The following is a 13754-nucleotide window of genomic DNA, read 5'->3' on the forward strand; positions in this document are numbered from 1 at the left end:
TAAGAGATATTTTAAGAAACAATATAGTCTATATTCTAGTAAAACAAGGACACATAAACCAAATAAAATCGAGTCATTCCTACCCTGACAATGATACCAATCACATTTTCGTTATAGCCAAGTACAATATTACATTTGAAGAGCAATACTAGGACTAAGTGGTGCACAGCAGGATTAAGGAATCAAGACACATATCAAAATTTTAGAGGGATGATGGACAAAATAGTTCTGTAAACTGTAAGCTGGGAGGAAGGAGAACATCACTGCAAAAGTACAGAATATAATACGGAAAAAGAAAGTTTCCTCAATTAAACCAGGTATGACATAAGAAATACTGGGTTTTATAAAAGAATGAAATAAATGGTTAAAAATAGATTTTGATCTGCACAGAAGAATGGAAAATCAAATAACTACTTACAGACAGATGACACAAATAAGTAGGAAGGTGGAAGAAGAAGTAGCAAAACGTATATCTAGGCCTACTCTAAAATTACATAATTACAGATTAGAATGGTAGTATTCTTGCTGAATCCGAAAGAAGCACCATCTAGTCTAAGTGAAAAGAATATACTGTGAAGCACTATTTAATGATGATGATGATATTGGAGACGATTCAGATTACACAGCTATAATGGCAGAAGTAGATTTGATTTCACAGGGTCACCAATTAGCAGATCGAAAGTCAACAGTGCTTTAAACAACTTGAACAAATACCTAGTGATTGGAGCAGATAACTTCCCAGTAGATTAATGTGTGTTTTTGCTATTATGATGGAATACCAACAATGGAATTATAAAAACTGAATCAGTTACCACGTCCAAGAAATTATAGAACGTTCATAGTAATAATCCATGCTTTAAAATTTTACTCAGTATTCTCAAAGAAAGATTAATACCTAAGACAAACCGACATTTACAAGATGACCAGTTTGGATTTAAAGAAGGGAAAGTAATCAGAGAAGCTATAATGGCATTATGAACAATATTAGAAAAAATCATATAAATTGGAAAACATATGCTGCATTCATTGATCTAGCGAAAACGTTTGATAGAGAGGATTAGAAGATACTGTTTAGACAACTGAATGAAATGGAATAGCCTGGAGAGATAGATCATTTCTCAATATTTACAAAAATCTGAGTACAGATATAAAAGGGACTAAGAAAGGAGTCACAATAAAAAGAAATGTCAGACAAGGCTCTCCTCTCTCTCCATTTTTATTTTAGAGAACACAACACAAACAACGAAGTGCAGCACAAAAAGGATCAAAATTTGTTTTCAACATTGCATTTGATTTGCTGATGATAAAGCAGTATTCGTGGATTCTGGAAAGAACATGAACTATAGAACAAAGATTTTGCCTGATGCCTTTGAAAATCTCAAACTGAAAATAAACACCAACAAGAATAAAACAATGGTGATTGATGAATCGAAATGACAACTAAAGCAAACATTAAACTAGGAAATACAGCATTAATCTAAGTAAATTAATTTTGCTAGTAGAAAGTACAGTAACAGACAAAAACGAAAGGGTAATGAATATTAAAGGAATAGTTACAGTGAGCAAACAAGTCTTCAGGTATAGAAGTAATTTATTATCAGACAATAACCTATTTATTAGGAGTAATTTTAGATATGATTGTGAATGGTGTTTTGAGAAGCTCGATTGGGATGGTATATATCGCAATTTTAACTTAGATTTTATCAAGACTTTTGTCGTTCTTCTCTCTCACTATTCTGAATTGTTAGTGAAATTAGCAATAAGCTGTTTACTGGAATTAGTGTTAAACTGGTTCAGTTATCTACTGAAGGTAGTATTACTCCCTTTCATTTGTAACGAAAGCACTGTGAACATTTCTATTAGATTTAATTTTCTTGTCACACACACACACACACACACACACACACACACACACACACACACACACACACACACGCAAACGGTTCATCATGTCCATTTTCAAATTGCTCACGTTTTGGGCGAACACCTGGTCGTAATGCGTGAACGATTTGGACCTTGTACATATACATTTTAAGACCTTTGCAAACCACTTTAACCACTCTACTGTTTTGCAATTGAAGCTCCCGTGAGGCTTGTCTAATCGATTTCTGCGGCGACCTCATGAATGTGGGTTGGACTGCCTGGACTGTTTCCTCGGAAACAGATGATCTGTCGCTGAACCAACCCCATTGGTATAAAGTTTCCATCAATGTTCTAATTAGCTTATTTCTGTTCATAGTGGGACATAAATTTTCACTGCACAATTACGGGAGATCTGTTTCTGCTAGTCACAAAACACACTGAGCTTTCTCCTGGGGCGGGGGTAGGGGAGGCTGGAAGCCATTTTTACGATATAACTCGCACAGCACTCCTTGTGGCGAAAGGGCTGGATGAGATACAGCTGTACAGAAACTTCGTTGTTTCCCTAGTCCAGCTCTAACAGAAAAACAAACGTTACATTCATAATCACTACAATTATTTAATCTTGAAATGAAGGTAAAAATTAATGGACATCCTGTACATACATATATCGCTGAAAAACAGAAAACTCAATTGCTCTCCAATAATGTGGTGACGGTTTGCTTGAATGCAAACATATTCCATGTCACACTTTTAATCACATAGTAATTCTTTAGTTTCCATAGCTTTTCAAGTAATGTTCGGGTCTGTAAGAGTGACAACAGACTTTGTACAGGAACCATGATTAGAACATGACTTAACAGAGCGGAACCATAACCACATCTTTCTTCAGTACTCTGACTGACAGAGCAGCAGATTATAAGACGTTAAGCCCTATGTTACTACACGGAAACAGAAGTGAACTTCTTTTATGGAAAAAAAATTTGCATAAAAATCTGTATTCAGCCTTTGTAACGTACGAGTATTAGATGATAATAGTTTTCATTTATACTTTGTGGGTGATCCTCGTTATCTGATGGTAAACTGTGTACATGGAATACTTTTGGTGTCCTTACAAAGTAATATTTTCGAGAAATCTCAATGAAAAACTGAGATTAACTCTTTGAAGCTTGCTTCCACAGTTATGTACAATTTTATAAATGACATTATGGTCATCTTCTGACTGTAAAATTATTTGTTTATAAAACCCAATATCACAGTTTCGACCATGTGGCCGTTATCAAGTGGCCATGTATATCTATATCTACATATGTAGATAGCGTCTACATATATAGATAGCGCCGTAAGAGTATTGGTGTAGTGGACTTTCGCAGACATGCACTTGGTTTCTATTTGCCTGCTAAAAGTATCTTGGTTGCTGTTTTTATATTTAATAAAAAATGGTTCACATGTCTCTGAGCACAATGGGACTTAACATCTGAGGCCATCAATCTGACAGAACTTAGAACTACTTAAACCTAACTAACCTAAGGACAACACACACATCCATGCCCGAGGCAGGATTCGAACCTGCGACCGTGGCGGTCACGCAGTTCCATACGGAAGCGCCTAGAACCGCTCGGCCACAACGGCCAGCTTTTATATTTAAAATAACCTGTGGACGTCTGTAAAAATTTTGTAACTCTTTAATGTGGATAACCATCTGTTGTAGTATGTTATTTATAGATTATGTTACGTATTTTTAACAGTGTTTTCTTACGTTTTCTGCTGCTCTTCGGAGAATTCTGCATCTTATTATGTTGCTATACTAAACATATGTTTTACAGAGCAACTTACATTTCAGATAAGCACTTGTCAGTAGCTCGTTTCACCGTTTCGTTTTCGATTGGCGGCCAGGAAATTTGAATTCATTCCAATATGTCTTCGTTTAGTTTGTGTGTGTGTGGGGGGGGGGGGGGGAGTTTTTATTGTGCTTGTTTGTCAGTTCACTTAGACTGCTGAATAATGTTTTCTTGAAGAGTACTGTTCGTTCACTGATGATTTCTTTTGCTATGTATGTCAGCTTTTTGGATGTTACACAAAACAAAAACAATGCTTCCGCTAAACGCGGACAGTCTTTACTTCATTAGTATTTTCTGCAAGCACGGGGACAAAGCTTGAAATTCCTGTATCGTAAGTCCATGGACGTTCTGAAGATTTCAGAGTTAAACAACCACTCTTGCATTTACAAAATGAGAAAAATAAGAAGAAAGCCGCAATTTAGCACTTCCTTTTGGTCCTGGTCCGTCCTTTCGCCGCTTTCACTTCGTTTCTTCCTTTGTTACGACTCAAATTTTAACCGATCACTGTATGTTTATTAGTATCCAGCGTGCTGCATCTCTTTAATGAATTCTCTTTCAATGTACGCAATGCACTCTTTCTAAGTAGCGTTTGCACACTCTCCTGCAGTTTATGTAAATTATTATTTAACTCAAGGCCCACATCGCCACTGCATTTCTTATCTGTGACTGCTCAGTTTTTCGTGTGGAATAAATTCAGTAACGTGTATAGCGACGCGATGTTTCATCCTAAATTTTTGATGTGCAACAAATTCAGAAACGTTTATAGCGTCAACTGGTGTATTATCTAAGACTGCCTGATGTTGCCTAACCGTTCCTGTGATGCCGTCGGCATTTACACAAGAGTACCTGAATGTCTGACTGCAAGAAATCTGACAAGGAAGTGTGCTAATGGTCGACAAGGCTCTACAATAGTTGGGCGTGTTGCCTCGTCACCATTCCAGCAGCCTAAGCAAGCCTTTTCACTGGTCACTTGTCAGTTGTCGTTGCTATCAGATGTTAATAGATGGCTTGAGGAAGTTTACTGGCACTTTCTTTGTTAGCTTAATCAGAGCTGGTACGTATGAGCGCGATTGACGTAACTTACTAGAGGCCGCCCCGGGGAATGTCGCGGCCTGGGACAGGCCGATGTAAGAGCGAGCACCAGTTGTGGCCTTGGCTTCAGCGCGCCTCTGGAGAGGTCATCAGATTCCCGAGAGTCCAGACCAGCCGCTCCCCTGAAGACACAGCGCCGCCACAGGCCCTGCTGGCATCCACTATCTACGGCTCAGCCTTCATCGCCTCCCGAGCAGCCGCACCCAGTGATACGTCAGCCACCACACAGCTACACGACGCACAGAGTCTGTTGTAATTGTGAAAGTTGTTGTTGTTGTCGTTGGCGTCGGTGGGGAGATTGGGTTGATGCTGGTGTCTGCGCTACTCCATCTGCTGTCTGTCCCTTCACCTCTGTATAACAACTGCAACATCAATTTGAATCCAGTTGTTGTGTTCAAGTCTTGCTCTATAGTTTACCCCCAACACTTCATTCCGTTACCAAAGATAACCAAAGTGACGATTTCTTGATGCTGCACGAGGTCTCTTATAAACCGATCCCTTCTTTTAGTCGAGCTGTGACACAAATTTCTTTCCCCGGTTTGGTTCAGTACCTTTTCATTAGTTACTCTACCTACCTATCTAATCTCCTTTATTATTATGTTACATCACATTTCAAAACCCCTGGGCAACATTTAAAAGAAATACTTTCAGATAGAGCTCCCTGCCACTTAAATTTATGCCCCGTGGAGTAGCCGCGCGGTCTTTGGCGCCTTTCCACGGTTCGCGCAGCCCGCCCCCCCCCCCCCACCCCCCCCCCCCCCCCCACCCCTTACCCCATACGGTGGATGTTCGAGTCCGCCCTCGGGAATGGGTGTGAGTGTTGTCCTCAGCGTAAGTTGGTTTAAGTTAGAAGAAGTAGTGTGTAAGCCGAGGAACCGGTGACCTCAGCAGTTTGGTGCCATAGGAACTGACCACCACCACTTAAATTCATATTTATTTTATGTTAACAAATAACAGATTATACTATTTAAATTTATTTTGATGTTAAGAAATTACTCTTTTCTAGAAACTCTTTTCTTACTCTTCCCAGTCCTAGTTTTATATTCTCTCTACATTATTCATCGTCAGTTATTCTGTTATCCATATAACATAACTCAACAACAACTTTTAGTGTCTTATTTCGTAATGTAATTTTTTCAGCATTCCTTAATTTAATTCGCTTAAATTCCATAGTCATTGTTCTACTTTTGTCGATGTTCATCTTACAGCCTCTATAACGCTGGCCATTCCCTTCAAATGGTCTTCCAGGTCCTTCGCCGTTTCCAAATTTCTCCTGTATTCTAAATCTATTTGAACACGCTAGCTACATAGATTTCTCTCTATAATTTTACCCTTTTCATTTTCTTCCTTACCATCTATACCTTGATTCTTCAGGATGACTTCTATCAACCTATCCATTCTTTTAAAACCGTTTTGCCTCCTATGTCCCGATTTAATCTGCACCACTTTGAAACTAGTTAAGATGCTTTCAACTTGTTAACTGTAAACTGTGTGTGTGTCAAAACCTTTCGCTAGTAATTTGAAGCCAATAAAATTCCACGACTGATTCTGATCAAGAGATGCTGTAGTTACTCTACTTTTCAACATGCACATATTTATACAGATTACTTTTTAGGTATGTGCTTGTATTTGATCTGAAAGGCATCTGACCATTTGTAAATAAAACTGAAAATACACTATAGCTACCAACAACATGTAGAATGACTGTCGAGAAACAGTCGCAACCAATGGCTAACTATTGTGTAAGAAAATCCGAGCCCTTCTATAAAACGAATCCACTGAGTAATAAGAACTGTTTCTAGTATACCCACAACGGTTTGTTTCAGCCCTAAAACTGTTTGTTACCTTGCAGCGGATAACTGGACTCTGCACTGTCCGCACTGAAAAAATGATGAACTGAAATAAATCACTGCTCGGCAATTTGCCTTTTTACCAAGCTGCGTTAGCAAATTGAACTTTTTGTTCCTTTTTAAGGTTGTGTACCTGAGTCGGTAATAACGAAACCCTCATAGGATCACATTGTTGTCTGTTTGTCTATCTGACTGTTAAAAATCCTTTTTCTCACTCAGGGATAGAGGTAGAAGGTTGCAGTTTATGTCACATACTGAGTTCTATGGTTCCTCGGAGATTTAAAACTTGAAGTTTCGTAGTCAGTTCAAGCAAAAGCTGTGGCCATTTATGTCACGTATTCTGATACTCGCAATCAAAGCTATAGTACTTACCATTGGCCTAGAATTTTGAAATTAGGAAAAAAATGAAGTTGCCACAGTACAACAAAAGGAAAAAAAAATCCGAAAATTGTTAAGTTGTAATTATATCATGAGAAAAATATTTATTTTGTCATTTGTTGTCCTACATCAAATTTGAAATTAAAATAGTCAGAAGTTCTACATTAAGGCTGATTTAATCGCAATAGTAAAAGTCAAACACTGGGCAAGGAGTAAATTTGTTGCTCATATGACGCGTTTTGGAATTTATCCATCGTCAGATATCCAGGACTGATTAGTGTTCGTAGATATGGCTGTTCAGTTTGTTTGTGAAACGCATATCTGTGAGCCGTAATCCCTCCTAGATATCTGATGATGGATAAAGTCCGATACATTTCATACACGTAATAAAGTCGTTTGTTGCTTGATGTTTGACTTGTACCATTGTGGCCCCGTCAGCCTGAATGGAGAACCACTGATTACGATAATAATGGTCGCCGGTCTCATGTATGACTTTATGTCTCATCAACATCACTGGAATAAAAAAAAATATCGATAATCTTGGACTCCCTGGGACCGATATCTTCCAAGTGTTAATGCCGGTAACAGGCAAAAATGATCGAGATCTTCGATTCCCTGGATGGAGGAATTGTCTGTGCACATAATTAAGTTTTTAAGCAATGCTCAGTGCGAGTCCCGCTAACACCTCTCGATTTTTTTCAAAAATGATAGTCGTTATTCACACAATAATGGAAGGCGTGACAGTGCAATTTCTTACCAAACGCATTTTTCATTTAAACAATGAGGATAAGCTTCACTGAAATGTTTTGTAAATAATGAAAGGGTATTTTACAATTACATTGAAACATTTTAATAAGACATAAAAAAACTAAAATGAGCTATTAATATTTCTCAACACCTTTCTCAGGATTGTTATGCACCACACTGAATACTTTTAGCAGACACTTTTTAAAATCATGCAGAATTAATTTTTTATTTCTAAACAATTATCTTTAAACTAATCTTAGTGGGAGAAATTAATTACAATACTGAACACATGACTGACGATTCTCCCTGGATACAACTTGTAGCTATTGTTGAACACAATGAAATCCTTACACTACAGTCATTACCAAACTATCGCTTGCAACAAATGAACTCAATGAAAATTACCATTGCTTTCAAATGAGCTGTATCTCTACACAGTCACACCAAACATTCTCTGTCCTCAATTACACATCATACAACACCTCAAATTAAAATCTCTCTGCAGAACATCCGCCATCATAGCTCATCACTCTACCATGACACAACACTTCAGTCTCGCTCAACTGGCCGACAATTGCTTCGCACTCTTTCGCTCATCTGAGCTCTGCTCAATAATACCACACCTTCTGGTAGCCAATGAATACCTATCACTCATGTGTTTGGGATACAAAGACGCTCAAAGTGGTAAACATGCCAAATAACTGTGATTTCTCTTGATATTTACATTCAAAGATACACCAAGTGTCAAACATAACAGACCGACTGTGATTTCTAATTATGTTTAAATTTGTTACAACAATTTCTACTAATATAGCTCTTAATGTATCAAACAAGATTTTTTCACAATGTTCCTTGCTAATTGTAGACGATATTCAAAAATTCGTTAAGAAACCAGAACTGTGTGTTGGTGTATGAATATATGAATTAAAGAAACAAAAACCATAGAGATGTAAATATGAAAATTACAAAATGGAATACAAAGTATTGTAAATTGAAATAGTACACATATGAAACATAATTGATCAACCTAAGCAGATGTCACTTGGACAGCAAAATATTACAAATGTTACTCATTGTGTAATTTCTGTGATTCATTATGTTTCAGGATAACCTTCAAGAGTGACTAGTTTTATACAACTGTGAGGTACTTGCAGTAGGATGAATATCAAATGGCAACATAGTAAGAAAGTATTATGGATTTGGAACAAAGAAATGAACTACGAAATCAAGTGTTGACATCATATTGACACAAAAGGTTAGATTTCTTTAGAAACAACTAAGTTTTATTTCTCAATGGAGATATAAAATACATCTGGAACAATGTGCTGCAATGGAAGGCGAAAATGTTTAACTAATGGTAAATTTCACAGGCAGCACAGTACATTTTCACAAGGACGCGGTATTTGCTTTATATATTCACTATTACAGAGGATGATAAGTATTTATGGATTAAGGACAAACTCAGGGAATAAGAAAAGAGATCAATTTCTCCACTGACAACCTGAGATCTCGACAATAAAACAATAGTGTAGATGATGGTAGACTCACTGACGACAAAAGTTGAGTCAGTTACGCGACTGACAACACAGTCATTCACACTAGTCAGAACAACAGCACTACTGTCTCTTCCATCACCTACTGTCAGCTCTGTTGCACACAGTCTATATTTGATAAAAAGCCAGGCAGTAGCATCGTGGTGAACCCACACTGTAGTGGAGTTTGCGGAGTGGTACACTTGAAATGCTCCCAAGCCAAGCATAACTGTTCGTCTTGTAAATGAAACATAAGTGGACATCTCAGTCTTAATACCATCCATATGAGAGCTCCTCTCAATGTAATTCGTGCATGAATCCCTGTGGAGTAATGAGCACATGCCATGTTTGTCCACAAGATATGTAGCATAAGTGAGCAAATGTTAGACATTGCACCAAGTAATATCTTGCAGGACTTGTGGGACTATCACTCATTGAAGAAAGGAGATCGTGGAGATATGGCTTATTCATAGCTTGGGGGATGTTTCTGGAACGAAATTTTCACTGTTTCTCTTCTTCGAAGTTTGAAAGGTAGAGGCGGAAATGAAGCTGTGTGGACAGGTCGTGCATAGTGCATGGATAGTTCAGATGGCAGAGCATTTGCCCCAAAAGGCAAAAGTCTTGAGTTCGAGTCTCGGTCCAACACACAGTTTTAATCTGCAAGGTAGTTCCATATCAACGTATACGCCCCTGTAGAGTGAAAATGTTACTGTGGAAACATGCCCCAGGCAGTGGCGAAGTCATTTCTCAGCAACATCCATTGTTCCAGGAGTTCTAGCCCTGCAAGTTTTGCTGGAGAAGTTCTATGAAGTTTGGAAGGTTGGAGACGAGGTATTGTCAGGACAGGCCATTAGTCATGCTTGGATAGCTCAGATGATAGAGCACCTCCAGATGAAATGCAAAGATCCAGAGTTGGATTCCCAGTCCTGCACACAGTTTTAATCTGCCAGGAAGAGTCTTTTGTAACAACCACCACTTCTTATTTATACAGTCAGTATATTTTTCAGAATTGTTCGTGAGTTGTATGAAGTTGATGACTACCTTAAATCTTTCCGTAACAGTACTCAACTGTTGTTCATTATCTATTGTCCGATTATCAGAATAGTTCTCAAGAAACTGTGCTTGAAATCTTAATTCCTGGATCAGTGAATCTAGCTGATAATCCCATTCAAATGATAACGCATTATTAGGTTGGACAAAAGTCACTTCCTCACCTACTACTTGTTTATTCATAACATCCATGAAAGTTTGTTCCACTATTCTCTCTCCGTCTGTGCATACTGTTCTTGGTCTACCTGGTACATCTGTAACTGCTGTTTTGGATAAGATTTTATTTCATATTATGTATGTTTCCTTGTTAGTTACTTCGCTGTACCCTACATTTTTGTGTGTATTGAAGGGACGCTGAAGGGAGGACTACCTGAAGAGAAAAAAAATTAAGTCTCCCTGTGTGGGTATCACGTAATTGTGCTAGGACTATGGGAAGCCGACACTGCATCATATGGAGATGTGGTTTGGTTCTGGAAGATTCCTCAGGTTGGTAATCACTTATGAGTTATGGGAAATACAGATTCGACTCCGAGTCCGGTACAAATCTTCATGTTTCTAGTAAATTGTGCAATTTTTGTAGTACTGAATTTGCAGTTTGCAAATACATTTCATAATCCTTCTCACAGGTTGCAAAAACTAACATCAGTGCAGTTATTAACAACTCTTTCTACTGCCTGCACTTATCTCTGCACTCTGCTGACCAGTGAAACATTACTTCTTTCTTCAGTAGATGAGTAGCCATGCTAGTTCCACAAATTTTGGCACAATTTATCAGTAACTGGCCAGGCCCAAGAAAGATGGCATCTCACTTTCTCTACATTGTAGCAGAAAATATTGTATGGCTTTTTCTATCTTCTAGTCCGTCGGCTCCATCATCACTAACTGTGTGCACAGAATAGTATACATATAGTATACAGAGTGATACTTTACTGACACCTACTGTTAGGTGTCCCATTTACAGCCATTTAAACACTTACCTTAGCTGTGATACATGCTCTGCCCTGTTCTTTGCAAAGAGAATTATCTCTTTTAACACAACCATATATTGTCTAGGTTCAGTCCCCACAATAGCCTGACTAAGAGGCCCTGAAATATGGCTGGTAAGCTTTTCAATACAAACAGCATACTGGAAGACAATAAAGTAAATAACACATAACATCAGTGAGTATTGCTATCTACAGCTGGATCTAAATATATCACATTTAAATATTCACATTATATATACTTGAATTAATATTTAAGCATTTTATTTAAATTTCTGTAAATTCTTTTTTATTAATTGTTTCAAAGGTGCAACAGCGATATTGTCAACAAAGCCAAAAACTTATGGGCTTTATGTCTTCAGTCTTCTTCATTCTGAGTAGTATGGGAAAGTGATGTGAAATGGACAGCCTTGGCGGAAGAGTTGTTGTAAATGGAGATAATGTGTGTCTGTAACACTTTTGAAGGCAGAAGTATTTTGTGTTAATACTTCAGTGTGTGCAAACAGTAGTGAATATACCTGTTTAAGATCCTCAATTTCTTTGGAACGTCATTGGAAGCCACTGGAAGAACACAATCCTTTTACTAGTTAATGTTTCTTCATGTCATAAATAGTCTCCACGACCAGTATCTTGTCCTACAAAAAGCAGTAAGACCAACAAACAAATAACACAATAAGTCATATTTAATAAGTAGGTGTGGATATGAGAGATTCTATGTAATTCACTTAAAATAATGATCAACGTCTTTTTCAAAGACAATCACTGAACATTAAGCATTGAAGGCACTAGTACAATATGCTGATGTTGATAATGTCCTGATAGGACCATGTGTGCTGTCTTTGTGTGACCCTCCACTGCTATGTTTAACAGTGAGAACCCTTCAATAGTTCCTGGTGGAATTTTTTTTGCATTGCCCCAGGCTAAATGAAGGTTCCATTGTATTTGGGATTGGAGGAGCATCTGTATGCTTGTTAAGGTACCAACATTCACAACAAAGTGAAATGCCTTTGTCTCACCTGTACTTTTCTTCAGGACAGCTAACACTGGCACTCCCAGGGACTGGTGCCATCCTCAAAAAAAAAAAAAAAAAAAAAAAAAAAAAAAAAAAAAAAAAAAAAAATTCATCTGTCGCCGATTGCAGGTGTTGTAGTATACATCATGGGTTACTGTATACAGGCACCTCGTATGCAGTTATGGTTCTGTGTTGTGTCACTGGAATCACTGACAAAGGCGAACAAGAATGAAACAGATCTTCATATTCTAACAACAACTGTTCAAACAATACCTTCTCTGATGCATCACAGTCCATTACTTTCACTCATAAGGCAGATAAACTGACAGCTTGCTGAAACTTAAGGTCCAAATTTGCTTCATGTAAATCATCTGTCTGTGAACCTCCAAATTGGTGAACATCTTTAGTCCTGAAATTTTCTCTCTACAGGCAATGTCTGTTCACCATTTAACTCCTGTATGCATATCACACTAATACATAAAAAACACTGTGCTTTATGTAATCCTTCATTTTCCTTGAGTGGCTCCAAAAAAAATGGCTCTGAGCACTATGGGACTCAACTGCTGCGGTCATCAGTCCCCTAGAACTTAGAACTACTTAAACCTAACTAACCTAAGGACATTTCACACATCCATGCCCGAGGCAGGATTCGAACCTGCGACCGTAGCAGTCGCACGGTTCCGGACTGCGCGCGTAGAACCGCGAGACCATCGCGGCCGGCGAGTGGCTCCAGTGCACATAATAATTTTACAGCCAAATTTGTTTCTATATGTGTACGCTTCCCACAGATTCTAATATACATTGCAATCGAATACGGCATGTCTATCTGCAGTATTGAAAAGGCCTCAATTATGAAGGAAATAAACCGACATGGTATGCTAAAGTATACAATTAATTCTTAATATGACAAGAGGACACTCTGTGCTGATAACAAGTGAATGCAAATATATGCAACAACAAAGATTAATTTTGAATGTCTACTCTAATTTTTCATTGAATAAAAATTGGAAATTAATTGTATTTTTATGATGTAATAAAATAAAATGTCTCCAGGCCTAAAGCTCACAATTTACAATTCAAACCATTTAGTTTTGATCGAATTTAAGGTTGTATAATAATTAGTAAACTGCATAATCGCAACAGTGGTTATTCTTCATGTAGGAGCTGATTTGTATAGGTAGTTGATTACAAAATTTGTTATTCAAATCCAAACATATACTCAAAACTTTTCAGTTCTTTAAGGAACTTCTAGAGAAAATCAAATATGAATGAATTATTGGTTTGTGTGACAAGATAACAATTATGGAATGTAACCTCCTTGTAATTTTTACTGTTGCAAATTTTATTAATGAACCATTAAAATAACTATAACAGTTAAATGGAGATGGCTTCAGAACAACAACAAAATA

General features: G+C 37.6%; 1 protein-coding gene across 4 annotated transcripts in view; it reads left to right on the plus strand.

Moving 5' to 3' along the window:
- LOC126285013 (uncharacterized) overlaps positions 1–13754 on the plus strand; it is an 84126-nt gene that overhangs the window by 62774 nt on the left and 7598 nt on the right. Inside the window, exons 7-9 of one of the 4 annotated variants that reach the window (XR_007551596.1) lie at positions 8874–9023; positions 10700–10836; positions 11641–12419. The gene's annotated coding sequence lies outside the window, so the exon portion shown is untranslated. Of the gene's footprint in view, positions 1–8873; positions 9024–10699; positions 10837–11403; positions 11512–11640; positions 12420–13754 lie in introns of those variants that run through there. The other 3 variants (XR_007551597.1, XR_007551595.1, XR_007551598.1) reach the window with 3 other exon arrangements.

The sequence above is a fragment of the Schistocerca gregaria genome, chromosome 8 (assembly GCF_023897955.1).
Source record: "Schistocerca gregaria isolate iqSchGreg1 chromosome 8, iqSchGreg1.2, whole genome shotgun sequence".
In the NCBI taxonomy this organism is placed as follows: domain Eukaryota; kingdom Metazoa; phylum Arthropoda; class Insecta; order Orthoptera; family Acrididae; genus Schistocerca; species Schistocerca gregaria.